The sequence below is a fragment of the Chiloscyllium plagiosum genome, unplaced genomic scaffold, assembly GCF_037043375.1.
Source record: "Chiloscyllium plagiosum isolate Xiang-an unplaced genomic scaffold, Cpla_swu_hap1 HiC_scaffold_27, whole genome shotgun sequence".
NCBI lineage: Eukaryota > Metazoa > Chordata > Chondrichthyes > Orectolobiformes > Hemiscylliidae > Chiloscyllium > Chiloscyllium plagiosum.
The window spans coordinates 63720773-63738918 of NW_028270165.1; the positions used below are offsets into that span (position 1 = coordinate 63720773).

At 46.7% G+C, this 18146-nt stretch overlaps 2 protein-coding genes across 3 annotated transcripts in view; one reads left to right on the forward strand and one right to left on the reverse strand.

Moving 5' to 3' along the window:
- Positions 1-18146, reverse strand: part of LOC148144448 (uncharacterized) — a 677410-nt gene that overhangs the window by 315651 nt on the left and 343613 nt on the right. The gene's annotated exons all lie outside the window — the stretch shown is intronic.
- The window catches only part of LOC148144456 (uncharacterized), a 44232-nt gene that overhangs the window by 18423 nt on the left and 7663 nt on the right, over positions 1-18146 (forward strand). The window contains exon 1 of one of the 2 annotated variants that reach the window (XM_087974728.1): positions 16283-16378. The exons of the other annotated variant lie outside the window; for it this stretch is intronic. The gene's annotated coding sequence lies outside the window, so the exon portion shown is untranslated. Of the gene's footprint in view, positions 1-16282; positions 16379-18146 lie in introns of those variants that run through there. 2 annotated transcript variants of the gene reach the window in all.

Consider the following 18146-nt stretch of genomic DNA (forward strand, 5'->3'; position numbering starts at 1 on the left):
TGCTTTTTAACGTTGTTTCTCATGAACACAACCACAACACTTCCTGCTGCTGCCAGTAAACATTAGAATGCTGATGAAACGATGCAGTAACCTGCAAAGATGAAAATCTTAACAGTTTCTAACGATACTTGCTACTGATTCACTGCTCCTTCTGATACACGACTTTGGCAACTTAGTGCTGGAAGCTGAATGAGCAGCTTTAAAACAGAAACCTGTTGGATTTTATATCTTTCAATGTCTGAGTCCTAATTTAAGTTACCTTTATGGCGGCCCAACTTTGTTACAGCTTCATGATCTCCCCAGCAAAAAAATTACAAAAAGTAGCTTTCGTTTTCTTCAACAGCTGAATCTCAAAGCACACACACACACACACACACCCCTGACCTTCCCTACCACCCCAGTTGATTTACTATTGGTAAACACTGAGGTGTCCCTTTGTAACTGGATCCTTGGTACAGTCTTAACCCGGAGGAAGTAATGCCTCACTCAGCAATTTCAACCCATATACTGTATCCAAGTAAGTTTCTCCCCACTCATTTTCTGGGGGCAGGAGTGGGGACAGGGGATTTAAAGTCGACCACATTGCTGAGAGTTTGGAGTCATGTGCAGGCCAGACCAGGTAAAGGATGCATGTGGGACGACTGAGTGAATCCTTTCCCACAACAGTAGTTTCCTTCCCTAAAAAAATCATGAGTGAATCAGATGAGGATGTTTTGCCGGTGAAAATGGTTGCATCATTAGATTCTGATCTCCAGATTTCTGACCAAATTCTAATCTCCCATTTGCCGTGGCGGGGTTCAAACCTGGGAGTTCACAGAGTTGAGTCGGTAATCCCGTTGATAATACTACTCGGCCATTGCTCCTTCGATCCCAATGATGACACATGAACTCACTAGTGCCTCCGGAAGTTGTCCACCCAACCAAATTCCTTCCTGCACTCAGGGCAGGAGAACAGCCTCTCCCAGTGTGGACCCACTGGTATGTTTGCAAGGTGGATGAACTCATGAACCCCTTCCTGCTGTGACAGTAGGTGAACGGTCTCTCCCCAGTGTGGACCCAAGGATGTTTCAGCAGGCCAGGAGAATTGACGAATGTATTCCAGTACTTGGAGCAAGTGAACGGCTTCTCCCCGGTGTGAACATGCCAGTGCATCAGCTGGTTGCACAGCCAACTGAATCCCTTCCCACACACAGAGCAGGAGAATGGCCTCTCCCCTGTGTGAATGCTTCTATGAGTCACCAGCACTGATGGGGAAGGGAACCCTTTCCCACAGTCCCCACATTTCCACAGTTTCCCCATGGGGAGAACTTCCCTTTTGTCGCTCTGGGTTTGAAATTACCAACAGAATGGATACACAGTCTCTCTCCAGCGTGAGGGGTGAGACTTTGATTCCCCAAACTGAGTAACTGGTTTCAAGTGACTGCTTACCCAATCTGCTCAACCTCTCCTCATAAGACAATCCTCTTCATGCCAGGAATCAGTTGAGTGAAACTTCTCTGAACTGCTTCCAATACAAGTACATCCCTCCTTAAGGAAATGACCCAGAAATGCACAGAATATTTGAGCTGTGGTCTCACCAATACCATGAGCAGCTGGAAAAAGCCCTCTCATCCTATAAACTCTACCCCACTTTCATCTCCTGCAAAGTCAACAAGTTAACCTCAGAATGAGAAAATAAATGGAAAAGGGGGGTGAGAAAAGAGCAGAACATAGAACAATACAGAACAGAACAGGCTCTTCGGCCCACGATGTTGTGCCGAACATTTGTCCTAGCTTAAGCACCCATCCATGTACCTATCCAATTGCCACTTAAAGTTCGCCAATGATTCTGACTCTGCCACTCCCACAGGTAGCGCATTCCATGCCCCCACCACTCTCTGGGTAAAGAACCTACCCCTGACATCTCCCCTATACCTTCCACCCTTCACCTTAAATTTATGTACCCTTGTAACACTCTGTTGTACCCGGGGAAAAAGTTTCTGATTGTCTACTCTATCTATTCCCCTGATCATCTTATACACCTCTATCAAGTCACCCCTCATCCTTCTCCGTTCCAATGAGAAAAGGCCTAGCACGCACAACCTATCCTCGTACACCTATTCTCCATTCCAGGCAACATCCTGGTAAATCTTCTCTGCTCCCTCTCCAAAGCTTCCACATCTTTCCTAAAGTGAGGCGACCAGAACTGCACACAGTACTCCAAATGTGGCCTAACCAAAGTCCTGAACAGCTGCAACAGGAGTGAGTGTGTGGTAACTCACAGATTTCATACAGAGGAAGGAAGTAGCAGTCTGGGGTAAAGCTCAATCTTCATTCAGAGAGAGAGGTGCAGCAGCAGGAACTTCTGGAACTGATGGTCCAACTTCTGCAATCAGACAATAGGGGGTTCTGATTGACAGGAAGACCTAACAGCCTTCCGGTCCTCCAGGAATTCCAATTGGTCAATCTCCAGGCACAGCTCACAATGGTCTTTATGATGCGAGGGCGGTTGACCAATGCGAGACAGGCAGTTTAAAACACATGGACATCACTGGCTGGCACTGCGGCTGCAAGGCCTTCAAGTTTCTTCCTCTCCTGGGGTCCCCACTGGTACCCCTCCAATGACACAATCATTCATTTGGCTGAACTGGTTCTCACCCTCAATAATTTCTCCTTTGAATCCTCCCACTTTCGCCAGACCAAAGGGGTAGCCATGGGCACAGGCGTGGGCACCAGTTATGCCTATCTCAACGTCGGGTACATAGAAAGGTCAGTCTTCTGCAGCAACACCGGGACCATTCCCCACCTTTTCCTCCGCTACACTGATGACTGTATCGGTGCCACCTCGTGCTCCCACGAGGAAGTTGAACACTTCATCAATTTCACCAACACATTCCACCTTTTGGTCGCTTCAATTAAACTTCGTTACATTTCGGTTTATAAAAAATTCCGATTGCTTTAGCTTCGTTTATTTTGGGGTCGCGTCATTTAAACTTCGTGACTTTTCGGTTTAAAGAAACTCCGATTGCCTTCGTATATTTTCGGGTTCGCGTCGTTAAACTTCGTTACTTTTCGGGTTTTAAAAGAACTCCGATTATCTTAACTTCGTTTATTTTCGGATTTGTGTCATTTATACTGAGCAAGTCTCAGGTGGCTCAAGAGGAGTGGGGCGGGAGGCGAATGTCTGCTCTCTGCCTTGTTGGTCTAAGCGTATGATAACAGACCTTTGGAGAAAGTTAAGTGGACATTTATTTAAGTGTAGAACCAGCAGAGCGAAGGTGGGCCGCATGGCCTCCGTCTGCGCTGTGACACACGTTGTGATTCAGTGTGAAATCACAGTTCGACCAATAGAATGTGGGAATTTAGAAATAAGTTTATATTGACACAGCCTCCATACGTCTGCGAAACAGCATATTACACGACAGCAGTGGAGGTCTTTGACATCAGACTCGAACGTGCCTGCCGCGTGCCAGACGAAAACCTGAAGTGTTCTGTGGAAGGGATGCCGCGTGCGGCAGCAGAGTGGCGCAGCGGGAGCGTGCTGGGCCCATGACCCAGAGGTCGATGGATCGAAACCATCCTCTGCTATTGTTCAATGTCACCTCGAGCTGCTTTCCTGAAGATCGGTGCTCTCTTCTGCATTCTGGATCAGTGGTGCTGGAAGAGCACAGCAGTTCAGGCAGCATCTGAGGACAGGCAAAATCGATGTTTCGGGCAAAAGCCCTTCATCAGGAATAAAGGCAGAGAGCCTGAAGCGTGGAGAGATAAGCTAGAGGAGGGTGGGGGTGGGGAGAGAGTAGCATAGAGTACAATAGGTCAGTGGGGAAGGAGATGAAGGTGATAGGTCAGGGAGGAGAGGGTGGAGTGGATAGGTGGAAAAGGAGCTGGGCAGGTCGGACAAGTCAGGGGATCGAGTTGCTGGAGGTTAGAAACTAGGATGAGGTGGGGGAAGGGGAAATGAGGAAACTGTTGAAATCCACATTGATGCCCTGGGGTTGAAGTGTTCCGAGGCGGAAGATGAGGCGTTCTTCCTCCAGGCGTCTGGTGGTGAGGGAGCGGCGGTGGAGGAGGCCCAGCACCTCCATATCCTCGGCAGAGTGGGAGGGGGAGTTGAAATGTTGAGCCACGGGGCGATTTGGTTGATTGGTGCAGGTGTCTCGGAGATGTTCCCTAAAGCGCTCTGCTAGGACGCGCCCAGTCTCCCCAATGTAGAGGAGACCGCATCGGGAGCAACAGATACAATAGATGATATTACTGGATTTGCAGGTAAAACTTTGATGGATGTGGAAGGCTCCTTTAGGGCCTTGGATGGAGGTGAGGGAGGAGGTGTGGGCACAGGTTTTACAGTTCCTGCGGTGGCAGGGGAAAGTGCCAGGATGGGAGGGTGGGTCGTAGGGGGGCGTGGACCTGACCAGGTAGTCACGGAGGGAACGGTCTTTTCTTTCCTGCGGTGGCAGGGGATTTTCTTTCCTGCGGTGGCAGGGGATTTTCTTTATTCCAGATGAAGGGCTTTTGCCCGAAACGTCGATTTTGCCTGTCCTCGGATGCTGCCTGAACTGCTGTGCTCTTCCAGCACCACTGATCCAGAATCTGGTTTCCAGCATCTGCAGTCATTGTTTTTACCTCGTGATTTTAACCCTACTGCAAATCCTCTTGCAAGGATGCCTGCCTTGAAGAAGTTTTCCTCCTCTCTCTCTGCCTTTATTCCTGATGAAGGGCTTTTGCCCGAAACGTCGATTTTGCCTGTCCTCGGATGCTGCCTGAACTGCTGTGCTCTTCCAGCACCACTGATCCAGAATCTGGTTTCCAGCATCTGCAGTCATTGTTTTTACCTTTTGCTCTCTTCTGCAAGCTGCCTTCGCATCTACTTACCGAATGTCCAAATGGCATGTTAGCATATCGATGCACTCGTCAAATCAAGTGGCATGATTTTAGAGGTCTCAGTATCCCACTGGTCTTCTTCAGGCTTATGCCCGAAACGTCGATTCTCCTGCCTGACCTGCTGCGCTTTTCCAGCAACACATTTTCAGCTCTGATCTCCAGCATCTGCAAACCTCACCTTCTCCTCAAAGATTGGAAAATTGGGACACCTCTCCTCGGAGAATCGAACTTTCCAAGTCATGAGGGATCTAGAAACAGGAAATAATGTTGTGAAAATGCTCCCACACCTGAAAGGATCCACAACGATTCGGCAGAATTTTAAAGTCACGAGGAAAAGAAGTAAAAGTGACATTAGGAAGAACGTTTTCGTACAGGGACTGGTTAGGGTTAGTAAGTCCCTGTCTGACACTGACAAAGAGGAAGATTCAATGGACACAAAAGGGAATTCGGTGGTCACGTTCAGATGTGCAGATTTACGCTGAGAAGGCGAGAGAATGAAACGAATAGAGACACACGTTTACTTAAGTGTAGAACCAGCAGAGCGAAGGTGGGCCGCATGGCCTCCGTCTGCGCTGTGACACATGTTGTGATTCAGTGTGAAATAACAGTTCGACCAACAGAATGTGGGAATTTAGAAATAAGTTTATATTTACACAGCCTCCATACGTCCGCGAAACAGCATATTACACGACAGCAGTGGAGGTCTTTGACATCAGGCTCGAACGTGCCTGCCGCGTGCCAGACGGAAACCTGAAGTGTTCTCTGGAAGGGGGGGGGGGGGGGGGGGCGTATCGCGCAGCAGTAGAGTGGCGCAGCGGGAGCGTGCTGGGCCCATAACCCAGAGGTCGATGGATCGAAACCATCCTCTGCTGTTGTTCAGTGTCACCTCAAGCTGCTTCCCTTTGGATCGGTGCTCTCTTCTGCAAGCTGTGCAGGAGGATCATAAGACACAGAAGATATAAGAATAGATTATAGTGTCATGTAACATAAATGATATATTGAAGAAACCGAGATTGCTGTTGAGTCTTTCATCTTTTAAAACGGGTTGTAGATTTCGGTTCATTAATCTGTAAATCCCAGAACTTTTTAAAAATCACATTCTCCAGGTAACTTAAGGTTCTATAAAATGAGGTGACACCTCAGGTCAGACAATGCATGAAAGCTGTGAGGGTAGGGTCTATCTGTATCCTAATCTTGAGTGAGACTGGTTCTATTTCCAAATATATAATTCTGCAAACGCAGATTCACCCCAAAGACTTCTATATGTGAGTGCATGCATGAGAGAGAGCGTGTGTGTGCGTGTGCATGCTGGGTACTGTGTGATGGAGTATAAGCATGTGAGATGGTGTGTGCGTAGGTTTGAGTGTGGGGATGTATTACTGTGTGTCTGAGAGAGAGCATGTCTATCAGAGAAGGTCTGCACGAGCGTGTGAGTATGTAAGAGAGTGTGCTTGTGTGTGAGAGAGTGTATTGTGTAGCTGGGTCTCCTGTAGTGTGACATGAACCCAGGGTCTCGGCTGAGGCCATCCTCATGTGTTCTAAACTTGGCTATCAGCCTCTGCTCGGCCACTAGATCAAAGAGGGCTGAGGCACGAGAAAGGACGGGCGGGGGCACTGGTGGTGGTGAAGAAGGGAGAGAAATGGAGAGGAGACAGAGGTTGGGGAGTAGAGAATGACTGGGGTTCAGAGGGTTGGGGAGAGAATCGGGGTGCAGTGTGAAGAGGGGAGAAAGGGCGGGGGCAGTGGGTGGGGAGAAAATGGACAAGGGGAAGAATGGGAAGCGAGAGACAGCACAAATCCCACCTTCCCCAGGACTGGTGTCAGTGTCCCACGAACTGGAACCCACTCGTCCCACAGCAGATTTGGGGCAACCATTTCTCAATATAAGCATGGCTAAGGCATATCATCCCTGCAGGCCATTCACACCGACCTTCCCAACAGCATCCCACCCAGACCCACTCGATTACGCTACAGCCCTGCAGTTCCCCATGGCTATTTCCTGATGAAGGGTTTTGCCCGAAACGTCGATTCTCCTGCTCTTCAGATGCTGCCTGACCTGCTGTGCTTTTCCAGCACCACACTCTCGACCCTAATTTCCAGTATCTGCAGTCCTCACTTTCGCCCTGTAAGGGGTGAATGTTCTATGCCTAGTCTTTTAAATCTTTTAAAATCTTTTCCCCTCACCCTAAACCTATACCCTCTAGTTTTGGAATACCTCTACCCTGGGCAAAAGACAAAATGCTAAAGGAATAACATGTCGAGGCACAGGGAAAAAAACATTTCGACAAAAAATTGCTTTGGTATTTTTCTCTCATATTCGCATTTGGACACTTAAAATTTGTCATGATCTGGAAGTGCCCGTGTTGGACTGGGGTGTACAAAGTTAAAAATCACACAACACCAGGTTACAGTCCAATCGGCTTGTTTGGAAGCACTAGCTTTCGGAGCGCCGCTCCTTCATCAGGTGGTTGTTAGATTAGATTAGATTACAGTGTGGAAACAGGCCCTTCGGCCCAACAAGTCCACACCGACCCGCCGAAGCGAAACCCACCCATACCCCTACATTTACCCCTTACCTAACACTACGGGCAATTTAGCATGGCCAATTCACCTGACCCTGCACATCTTTTTGTGACTGTGGGAGGAAACCGGAGCACCCTGAGGAAACCCACGCAGACACGGGGAGAACGTGCAAACTCCACACAGTCAGTCGCCTGAGGCGGGAATTGAACCCGGGTCTCAGGCGCTGTGAGGCAGCAGTGCGTGCCACCGTGCCGCCCGAGTATAAGATCATAAATTCTGTGTCTTACGATCTTATACTCCACAACCACCTGATGGAGGAGCAGCGCTGTGAAAGCTAGTGCTTCTAAATAAGTCTGTTGGACTATAACCAGGTGTTTTGTGATTTTTAACTTTAAAATTTGTAACAAATTCCTGCACACTGAGCATGCTCCGCGGTGTCAGCAAGCACTGCGCATGACCGCCAGTGTCAGCAAAGCACTGCGCATATTCCTTGGTGTCCGCAGAAACTGCGCGTCAGCTCCTTTGCATGGACCAATGGATAACCTTGGAGGACCGGAAGGAGGTTGAAATGTGGAGGTTGGACCATGAGCTCTGAAGATGCTGCTGCTCCTTTCTCTGTGAACTTCACCCCAGACTGTAACTTCCTTCCTCAGTGGAACTTTTGTGAGTACAACAGTCTGTTTATCACCTCTTTTTCCATTTTTTGTTTCATTCTGGGGTTCAATTGTTAACTTGCAGCAACTGAAAGGAAAGAGTGAAACGAGGGAGGGGACAGACTCCGGAAAAGTTGATCCAGGTCTGTCTCAATTTACAAACACATGGCAAATGCAGTGACACAATCTATAGCCTTTGATGTTAAACAAAAGCGCAGAGAGGAGGCGCATTGTTTAAATGGTGATATGTTGAGATGTGGTGAAAGTGAGATGATGGAGATCAGAGTTGAAAAGTGTGGCGCTGGAAAAGCACAGCAGGTTAGGCAGCAACTGAGGAGGAGGAGAGTCAATGTTTTGGGCACGAATCCTTCATCAGGAATGATGTGTGGATGGACAAAGGGGCCTCAGTGTCCTTCTGCACCAGTCACTGCCAGTTGTCAGACGGGCGCAGCAAGCAATCAGCAAGGCAAGTGGTATGTTAGCAAGAGAAGTTGAGTTCAGAAGTGGGGATGTCTTCCTGCAGTTAGGTCAGTCATTGAATGTATTCAAGGCTGAGTTCATTTGACTTTGAAGAACAAAGAAGTGATGGGTATTGGGGGAGGTAAGAAAATGGTTTTAAGACCAGTATAGAACAGTTACAGTCATACAGCACAGAAACAAACCATTAAGTCCAACTAGTCCATGCTGACTGTGTTCTGAAACTAAACTAGTCCCACCTGCCAGAGTTTGGCCCAGACTCTCTGAATCTTGCCTATTACAATTGCAACATTTAAGAGGCATTTGGATGGGTATATGACTAGGAAGGGTTTGGAGGGATATGGGCCGGGTGCTGGCAGGTGGGATTAGATTGGGTTGGGATATCTGGTCGGCATGGACGCGTTGGACCGAAGGGTCTGTTTCCATGCTGTACATCTCTATGACTGTATGTACTTATCCAAATGTCTTTTAAACACTGTAACTGTACCTGCATCCACCACCTCCTCTGGACATTGATACCACATGAGAACCATTCTCTGTCTTAAAATAAAAAGGTGCCCCTCATGTCTTTTAAAAATATTTCTCCTTTTATCTTCAAAGTTTGCTCCCTAACCTTGAAACACCCATCCCACGGAAAGAATACCTGCTGTTCACCTCATCGATACCCCTGAAGATTTTATAATCCTCTCTAAGGTCATCTCTCAACCTCCGATGCTGCAGTGAAAAAAATTCCACCCTGCCCACCTAGATGCCGGTATATTTATATCCAGTTATGAACTGTTCAATGCTGGTGCCGACTGGAAAGACCAAATGACCTATTCCTGCTCCCAATTCTCTCACTCTGTGTCCAGGACAGCAAGAGACCATATGACATAGGTGCAGAAATTAGGCCATTCAGCCCATCAGATCTACTCCACCATTCAATCGCAACTGATCTGTTTCTCAACCCCATTTTGAAATTTTGATTTTGGAAAGGCAGATCAGGGCAGGATCTGCAAAGTTAATGGGGAGTGTTGTTGAATAAAGATAGCTTGGAGTGCTGGTTCATAGTTTCTTGAAAGTGGAGTCGCAGGTAGACAGGATAGTGAAGGAGGTGTTTGGTATGCTTGCCTTTATAGGTCAGTGCATTTCAATACAGATGTTGGGAGGTCATGTTGCCCCTGTACTGGACATTGATTAGGCAACTTTTGGAATACTGTGTTCAGTTCTGGTTATCCTGCTACAGGAAAAGTGTTGTGAACCTTTGAAAGGGTTTGGCAAAGATTTACAAGGCTTTTGCCAGAGTTGGAGGGTTTGAGCTATAGGGAGAGGCTGAATAGGCCGGGGCTGTTTTCCCTGAAGCATTGAAGGCTGAGGGGTGACTTTATAGAAGTTCATATGGAACATGGATAGGGTGAATAGCCAAAAACATTTCCACATAGTAGGGGAGTCCAAAACTAGAGGGCATAGATTTGAGGTGAGAGGGGAAAGATTTAAAAGGAACCTTATGGACAACTTTCTCACACAGAGAGTGATGCAAGCATGGAATGAGCTGCCAGAGGAAGTGGTGGAGGCTGGTATAATTACAGCATTTTAAATGGCATCTGGTAACAGGCTGAATTGAGAGGGATATAGGCTAAGTGCTGACAAATGGGACTATGTTAATTTGGGATATCTGGTCAGCACAGACAATTTGGACTGAAGGAAAGCAGAAGTATTGTTGTGAAGACTGGAATTTCAGAGCAGCTTTCAAAGATATTTTGTCCTTACTGGGAGCAGAAGCTACAATGAAATCTTTCATTTGAGAGACAGCAACTGAGTAAGTGCGGACATCCAGGATTTTGATGGAATGTGGAACTTGTTGCAATGTGGGGTTGAAGTGTTTTAAGTAAAATGTCCTAGTGGGAAGCCTAGTGAAGGATTTCGGTGGGTTTTTGTTTTAAACTGCTCATTTCTTTCAGCCCCCAACAATGTACTTCCAATGCTGTCCATCAGAAGGAGCGGTGAATCAGTAACTGGTATCATCAGAAGCCTTACCGTTTTCAGTACTGCAGGTATTGCATTGTTGCATCAGGTTGTTCCAGGTCATTGTCACCTAAATGAAGTTTTCCTCTTTATATACTTAATGCTATCTGGCTGAATGAGGGTTTTCAGGTTTCTGTGTCATGGATAATATATGATCAGCAGGTATCTGGCAATCTAAGGAATTGTCACCGATGTTATGTTCATTTGACTGTACTGACCATGACTTATTTCGTGATTTTATTTGCAGGAAGACATGGGGAAAAAAATCTGAAACCTAAAGATACATCAGCTTCTGAGAGAGTCACTTGATTCATTGGGACTTGAATATCAGCAGCCATTCCAGTCGAGAAGAAATGTTTGCTTTTGTCTGCTTGGACACTGGTGTGGCAGGAAGAATATTGATACACCCGAATGAGGGAAATTCAATGCGGTGACCGTGAAAAGTACAGTACTTCACACCATTTACTCAGCTTGGAGGATCAAAGAGACCGTTCACTCGCTCTCTGTGCGGGAAGGGCTTCACCCACTCCTCCCACCTGCAGAGACATCAGTGAGTTCACCTCCCATCGCAGGGGGATTGAAGGAGCTTCGGCCGAGTGCCATTCTCGACTGCATTAATAACCCAGTTCTGGGGACTCCCGGGTTTGAATCTCACCATAGCAGATGGCGGATTTGGAGTTCAGTCAGAAATCTGGAGTTCAGAATCTCATTATGAAACCATTTTCGGGGAACAAACACCCCAATCTGATTCACTCATGATTAGGGGAGGAAACTGCTGTTGTGGGAAAGGATTCACTCAGTCGTCCCAGCTGCATGCTTTCCCTGGTCTGGCCTATATGTGACTCCAGACCACAGCAGTGTGGTTGACTCTTGACAGGCCATCTGCAAATGCGCGGGGGGAATCTTACTTGCATACAGGCTATGAGTTGCGATTGCTGAGTGAAGCAATACTTCCTCCAGGCTAAGGCTGCACCAAGGATCGAATTACAAAGGGACAACTCAGCTGGCCAATAGTGAAGAAAGTGGGATGCAGGGGAGTGTGTGTGTGTGTGTGTGTGTGTGTGTGTGTGTGTGTGTTTCAATAAAAAGCTACTTTTTGTGCACCTTTTTGCTGAGACGATCTGAAGCTGCCACAAAGTTGGGTCCCAACAAACGTTACCTGAACTTACCGTCGGACTCAGACATTGAAGGCTATGAGATTCAACAGGTTTTTCTTTTAAAGCTGCTAATTTCTTTCAATCTCCGGCGGGAGGTTTCCAATGTCTTATATCAGAAGGAGCAGTCAATGTGTAGCTCGTATTATTAGAATTGTACATTTTTCAGGACTGATGGTTCATTGTTTCCTCAGCATTGTAAAGTTTACTGGCAGCAGTGGGAGGGGTGGGCTGTTTTCACTGGAAACAAAGTTAAAATCCAGTTACAGTCCAACAGGTTTATTTGGAAGTACTAGCTTTCGGAGTGTTGCTCCTTCGTCAGGTAACTGTACAGCAGGATCATAAGACACAGAACTTGTAGCAAAATGATATATTGAACAAACCTCGACTGCTTTTAAGTGTTTCATCTTTAGAATGGGTTGCAGGTTTCAGTTCATTAGTATGTAAATCCCAAAACTTCTTTTCAGTCACAGTCTCGAGATAACTTCAGGATTTACAAAGAGGTGCCATCTCAGCTCAGACAATGCATGAAAGATGTGAGGTTCGAGTCTGTCTTGAGTCAGACTGATTCTGTTTCCAAAGTAGGAATTTATAAAATATTACATGGATTGACTGTCTGCAGATTGTGCACTTTTTGAGCAAAATAGAATGTATCTACAGACATAATTCTGCAAATGCAAATTCACCCCATGGTCTTATCTATGTGTGAATGCATGAGAGTGAGTGAGTGTGTGCATACACGTGAATCTGGCTGAGAGAGTGTGTGTTTGCATGTGTGCATGCTTGGTAAAGTGAGAGTTGCAGGAGTATTAGTCTGTGAGAGGATGTGTGTGTGGGTGAGAGTGTGGGTGGGTACATGTGTGTGCATCTGAGAGAGCACGTATATCTGAGAGAGTGCCTGCGTGAGTATGTGAGAATGTATGGCTGTGTGTGAGAGACAGAATGTGTACAGTGTAGTGGGGTCACCTGTAATGTAACATGAACCAAAGGTCCTGGTGCAGGCCAACCTCATGGGTTCCAAACTTGGCTATCAGTCTCTGCTTGGCCACTAGAAATGATTAAGCAGTTACACAATAGACACTGGAGAGGGCAGGGTGAGACTTGTCTTTCGATTTGCAAAAGGTGGAAGGCTCTGGATGATGTGATCCAGGGCAAACACATGTTGGAGGACCTTCAGCTCAGAGAGGTGGAGCTGGAAGACAGGTTGCTGACACGCTGGGAAGGCAAGGCGGAAAGTTAATCAGATGTTTTTTATTCCGGGAGATGGTCTTTCCCTCCGGACAGAGCCTTCTGATGGGATCAGTGGACAGGGTCAGTGGGGTGTGAGCCCGGGTCAGGCAGGTAAAGGTGATCTGAGAGAGGGCTGCAGGGGGGAGGAGCTAACTGTGCGGTGGGAGGAGCAAGAATAACGTTAGGGAGGGGGAGGTAAGGGACAGAATAGTGACGGGGATTGCCTCCGTTCTCTGCAGTTGGCAGCAGAAGCACAGAGGCATCAGAATCTGGTGCCAGGATTCAGGAACCACTGTGCTCTGGGCTGGAGAAGTGGGAAAGGGAGGTGCAATGGGTGTGGTCCAACGATGTCAGCAGGACACAGCCTCTGCTGAGGGCGCATGAGAAGTTAAAAGCTGCAAAGACAAAGCAGAACCTCAAAGCACTGGGTGGGATGGTGGCTCAGTGGTTAGCAATGCTGCTTAATAACGCCAGGAGCCTGGGTTTGATTCCATCCTTGGGTGACTGTCTGTGTGACGTTTGGCATGTTCTCCCCCTTGTGTCTGTGTTGGTGACCTCAGGGTGTCTGGCTTCCTCCCACAGTCCAAAGATCTGCACTTTAGGGTGGATCAGCTGTGCTAAGATGTGCAGGTGAGCTTGCATCTTGGATGACCATGTTAGTTTCGGTTCCTTTATTTGTAAATCCCAGAACTTTTTTAAACTTACATTCTTAAGATAGCTTTTAACAATAGATGTCATCTCAGCTCAGATAATTGAAAGTGAGAAATTAAAGTCTGTCTGTGTCCCAATGTTAGGTCAGACTGATTCTATTTCTAAAGTGGGAGCTACAGAATCTTACATGGATTTATGCAGTTTTTTAGTAATTCGGAATAAATGGACTTCTGCAAGGAAGTGTACAAACAACTGACCAGGAACACGACAGGCAACTACCAGCTGATCTGACCAAAGAACACAACTGTGAACTGACAGCATTCATCAAGACTTCTGATCCAATCCTTCCAGAAGCTCAGCACCCACGGACTAGTTGAATCCATGGACATGTCAGTACTCTACACCAGCATTCCTCACGATGATGGCATCACGGTAACAGCCTCAGTACTCAATACCAACAACTGCCAATCTCTGAGCACTGTCCTACAACTCATCCGCTTCATTCTCAACCACAACATTTTCACCTTTGGCAACCAGTTCTTCATCCAGACACATGGAACAGCCATGGGGACCAAACTTCCACCCCAGTATGCCAACATTTTCAAGCACAGGTTCGAACAAGGCTTCTTTTCTGCACAGGACCTCCAACCAACACTATACACCAGATATATTGATGACATTTCTTCCTCTGGACCCATGGTAAGGAGTCACTGAAACAACAATACTCTTTAGTATTTGTCTCATTTTTGAATATATGCAGCTCTATCAAGGATGGGTATCTCAGCACTTCTCTGTACCCGCAAACCACGGATAACCTGACAGTGCTACACTTCTCTCATGAAACATATTAAAACAGCCATCCCCTCTGGACAAGCCCTTCGCATACATAGGATCTGTTCAGGTGAGGAGGAACATGGCAGACACTTGGAAGTACACAAGCATGCTCTCATAAGAACGGGGTACAATGTTCAACTCATCAACTCCCAGTTCCAATGTGTCACAGCAAGAAACTGTAATGACTTCCTTTAGGAGACAGACACGAGCTGCAACCAAAATGGTACCCTTTGTTGTCCAATACTTCTCAGGAGCCGAAACACCACGCCACATTCTTCACAGCCTGCAACACATTATGGATGAGGATGAGCACCTCGCCAAGACCTTCCCCACGCCTCCACTTCTCGCCTTCAATCAACCGCCAAACTTTAAACAGATAATTGGTCTCAGAAAACTGCCTGGCCTTCAGGACAACACAATACAACTCTGTCACGGCAGATGATGAAAGATGTATCAGAATGTTGACACGATTACCACCATGACACGTGAGGACACCACCCACCATGAGTGCAGGAGGTACTCATGTGACTCAGCCAACATTTTTTATCTCATACGCTGCAGGCAACGATGCCCTGAGTCTTGGTATATTGGTGAGACCAAGCAGAGGCTACAGCAACAGATGAATGGACACTGCACAACAATCAACAGCCAGGAGTGTTCCCTCCCAGTCGGGGAACACTACAGCGGTCTGGGACATTCAGCCTTGGACCTTCGGGTGACCATCCTCCAAGGCAGACTTCAGGACAGGCAAAAATGCAAATTGGCCAAGCAGGGGCTGATAGCCAAGTTCGGTACCCATGGAGATGGCCTCAACTAGTACCTTGGGTTCATGTCACACTACAGGTGACCCCACTATACTATGCATTCTCTCTCTCTCTCTCTCTCTTGCTCTCTCTCTCTCTCTCTCTCTCTCTCTCTCTCACTCACTCACTCACTCACTCACACACACACACACACACACACACACACACAAGCATGCATTCACACAAATACATGCTCCCCCAAACCAACACACTCACACAGACTCTCTCTCATACACATACGCTCTCTCACACACACACACACCCTCTCACAGACTTATACCCCATTACACTCTCTCTCACTCACTCACTCACACACACACACACCCTATCACAGACTTATACCCCATTACACACTCTCACACACACATGATCACTCGGTTTCTCCTGCACACACACACGCACACACATAAAAGTTTGTGGATTGAATTTGTACTTGCAGAATCGCATTTTATTTTGCTCAAAAACTCATACACGTAAGATTCTCTAATACCACGATAGAAATAGAATCCGTCTGACCTAACATTGGGACACAGACAGACGTTAACTTAAAACCTTCAATGCATTATCTGATTGAGATGACACCTATTGTTAAAAGCTATCTTGAGAACGTAACTTTTGAAAAGTTCTGGGATTTACATGTGAAGGAATCAAAACTAACATGGTCATTCTAAAAAATGGTAGAGGTAAGCTAAAGTTGTTTAATATTCCATTCCATTACACTGCAATCCTGTTGCTATAAAGTCTGTGTGTTATGATTCTGCTCCACAACCAACCGATGAAGGAGCAGCGCTTCGAAAACTAGTGATTCCAAATAAACCTGTTGGGCTATAACCTGCCATTGTGTGATTTTTAACTTTGAAAATCTGCAGTAATGCCAACGTCTCCATACAGCGCATGCTACTCGGTGTCAGCAACGCACTGCGCATGTTCCACAGTGTCAACAAGACATTACGCATGCTCACACAACAAGCGGAAACACTCCGTGACCTTGTTTTGATGGACCAATGAGAAGTTCTGGAGGACCGGATGGAGACTGATCCTCCTGCCAATCACAGCAAACCCATCGTCTGGATGCGGAAGTAGGACAATTAACTTTTGAAGTTGCTGGTGCTGCTGCTGCTGCTCCTCTCTCTATGAACGAAGATTGAGCTTCACCCCAACTGCAACTTCTTTCCTCTCTCCAACATCTGTGAGTTCAACACACTCTTTTCTCACCCCCTTCTCCATTCCGGGGTTGAGCTGTTGACTTGCAGGAACTGAAGGGAAACGAAGTGAATCCAGGGAGGGGACAGACTCTGGGAAAGTTAGTCCAGGTCTTTTTTCAATGGCAAATACAGGAGAATTGACATTTCAGGCTCGAGCCTTTCATCAGCAATGATGTGTGGATGAACAAAGGGGCCTCTGCGTCCTTCTAATCCAGTCAATGCAAGTTGTCAGACAGGTGCAGCAAGTAGTGAGCAAGGCAAGTGGTATATTAGTAAGAGGAATTGAGTTGAGAAGTGGGGACCCCTTCCTGCAGTTTGGTCGTAATTGAATATATCCAAGGCTGAGTTTATCTGATTTTTGAACAACAAAGATGTGATGGTTATGGGGGAGGCAAGACCAGTACAGGTCAGTTACAGAAACAGACCCTTCAGTCCAACTAGTCCATGCTGACTATGTTCTCAAACTAAACTGGACCCACCTGCCTGTGTTCAACCTATATCCCCCTGAACCTTTTATATTGGAGTCATAGAGATGTACAGCACAGAAACAGACCCTTCGGTCCAATTTCTCCATGCCTATCAGTTATCCTAATCTCATCTGTTTGCCAGCCCTGGGCCCCATAATCCCTCGAACCCCTTCTATTATAGACCAATCCAAATGCCATTTAAATTCTGTAATTATACCAGTCTCCACCACTTCCTCTGGCTGGTCATTTCATATATGCACTACTCTGTGTGAAAAGGCTCCCCTTAGAGCTCTTTTATGTCTTTCCCCGTTCGCCCAAAACCTTTAGTTCTGCACTCCCCCACCCCAGGGAGAAGACTTTGTTTATTTACCCTATCCATGCCTCTCATGATTTTACAAGCCTCTAAGGTCATCCCTCAGCCTCCGACGCTCCAGGGAAAACAGCCCCAGCCTATTCAGCCTCTCCCGAGAGCTAATTTTTTTCAAACCTGGCAGCATGCTGGTAAATCTTTTCTGAACCCTTTCAAGTTTCACACCGTCCTTCTGATGGGCAGGAGACCAGAGTTGCACACAATATTCCAAATGTGGCCTCACCAATGTCTTGTAGAGCTGCAAAATCACCTACCTCCCAACTCCTTTACTCAGTGCTGTAACCGATAAAGGAAAGCATACCAAATGCTGCCTTCACTGTCATATCTACCTGGGACTCTACCTTCAAGGAACTATGAACCTGCACTCCAGGTTTTGATCTGGGACTCCTTACAGAGACATGGCTTCAGGATGACAAGGATTGGATCCTAAATATTGAGGGGAGATGTGGCATTCAAGTCGAATGGGAAGCGAGGTAAAGGTAGAGGGTTGACACTGCTAATCAAAGCACTGATCACAGGGTAGTCTGGTGTCAGCTCGGATTTCAGGTCCTGGTTTCTTTGTCCTCTATTGATCTCCCTGTTCCCACAGTTGTTGTCTGTTCTCAGCTCTGCTTCATTTCTGCTGAAGCTTTAACCTCCTTTGACACCTTCTGGAACAATAAATCATTCAGTCAATCAAAGTCCAATCCACAATCTCCCAGCCTGTAAACCATCCAGACAAAGAGTATCATACCAGAAAATATAACAAAATAAGTGAAAAGTTAGAATTAAATAGGTGCTTGTGTCTGTTCATTGGCAAGTAAACTAGAAATAGGGGTCTGCCAGGATTCTTATAGTGCCCTGATTGAAGAATTCTCTCTCCCTTACATCTAAGTATTAGTACCCAGCTATGATTTATAACAATATTTACATCAA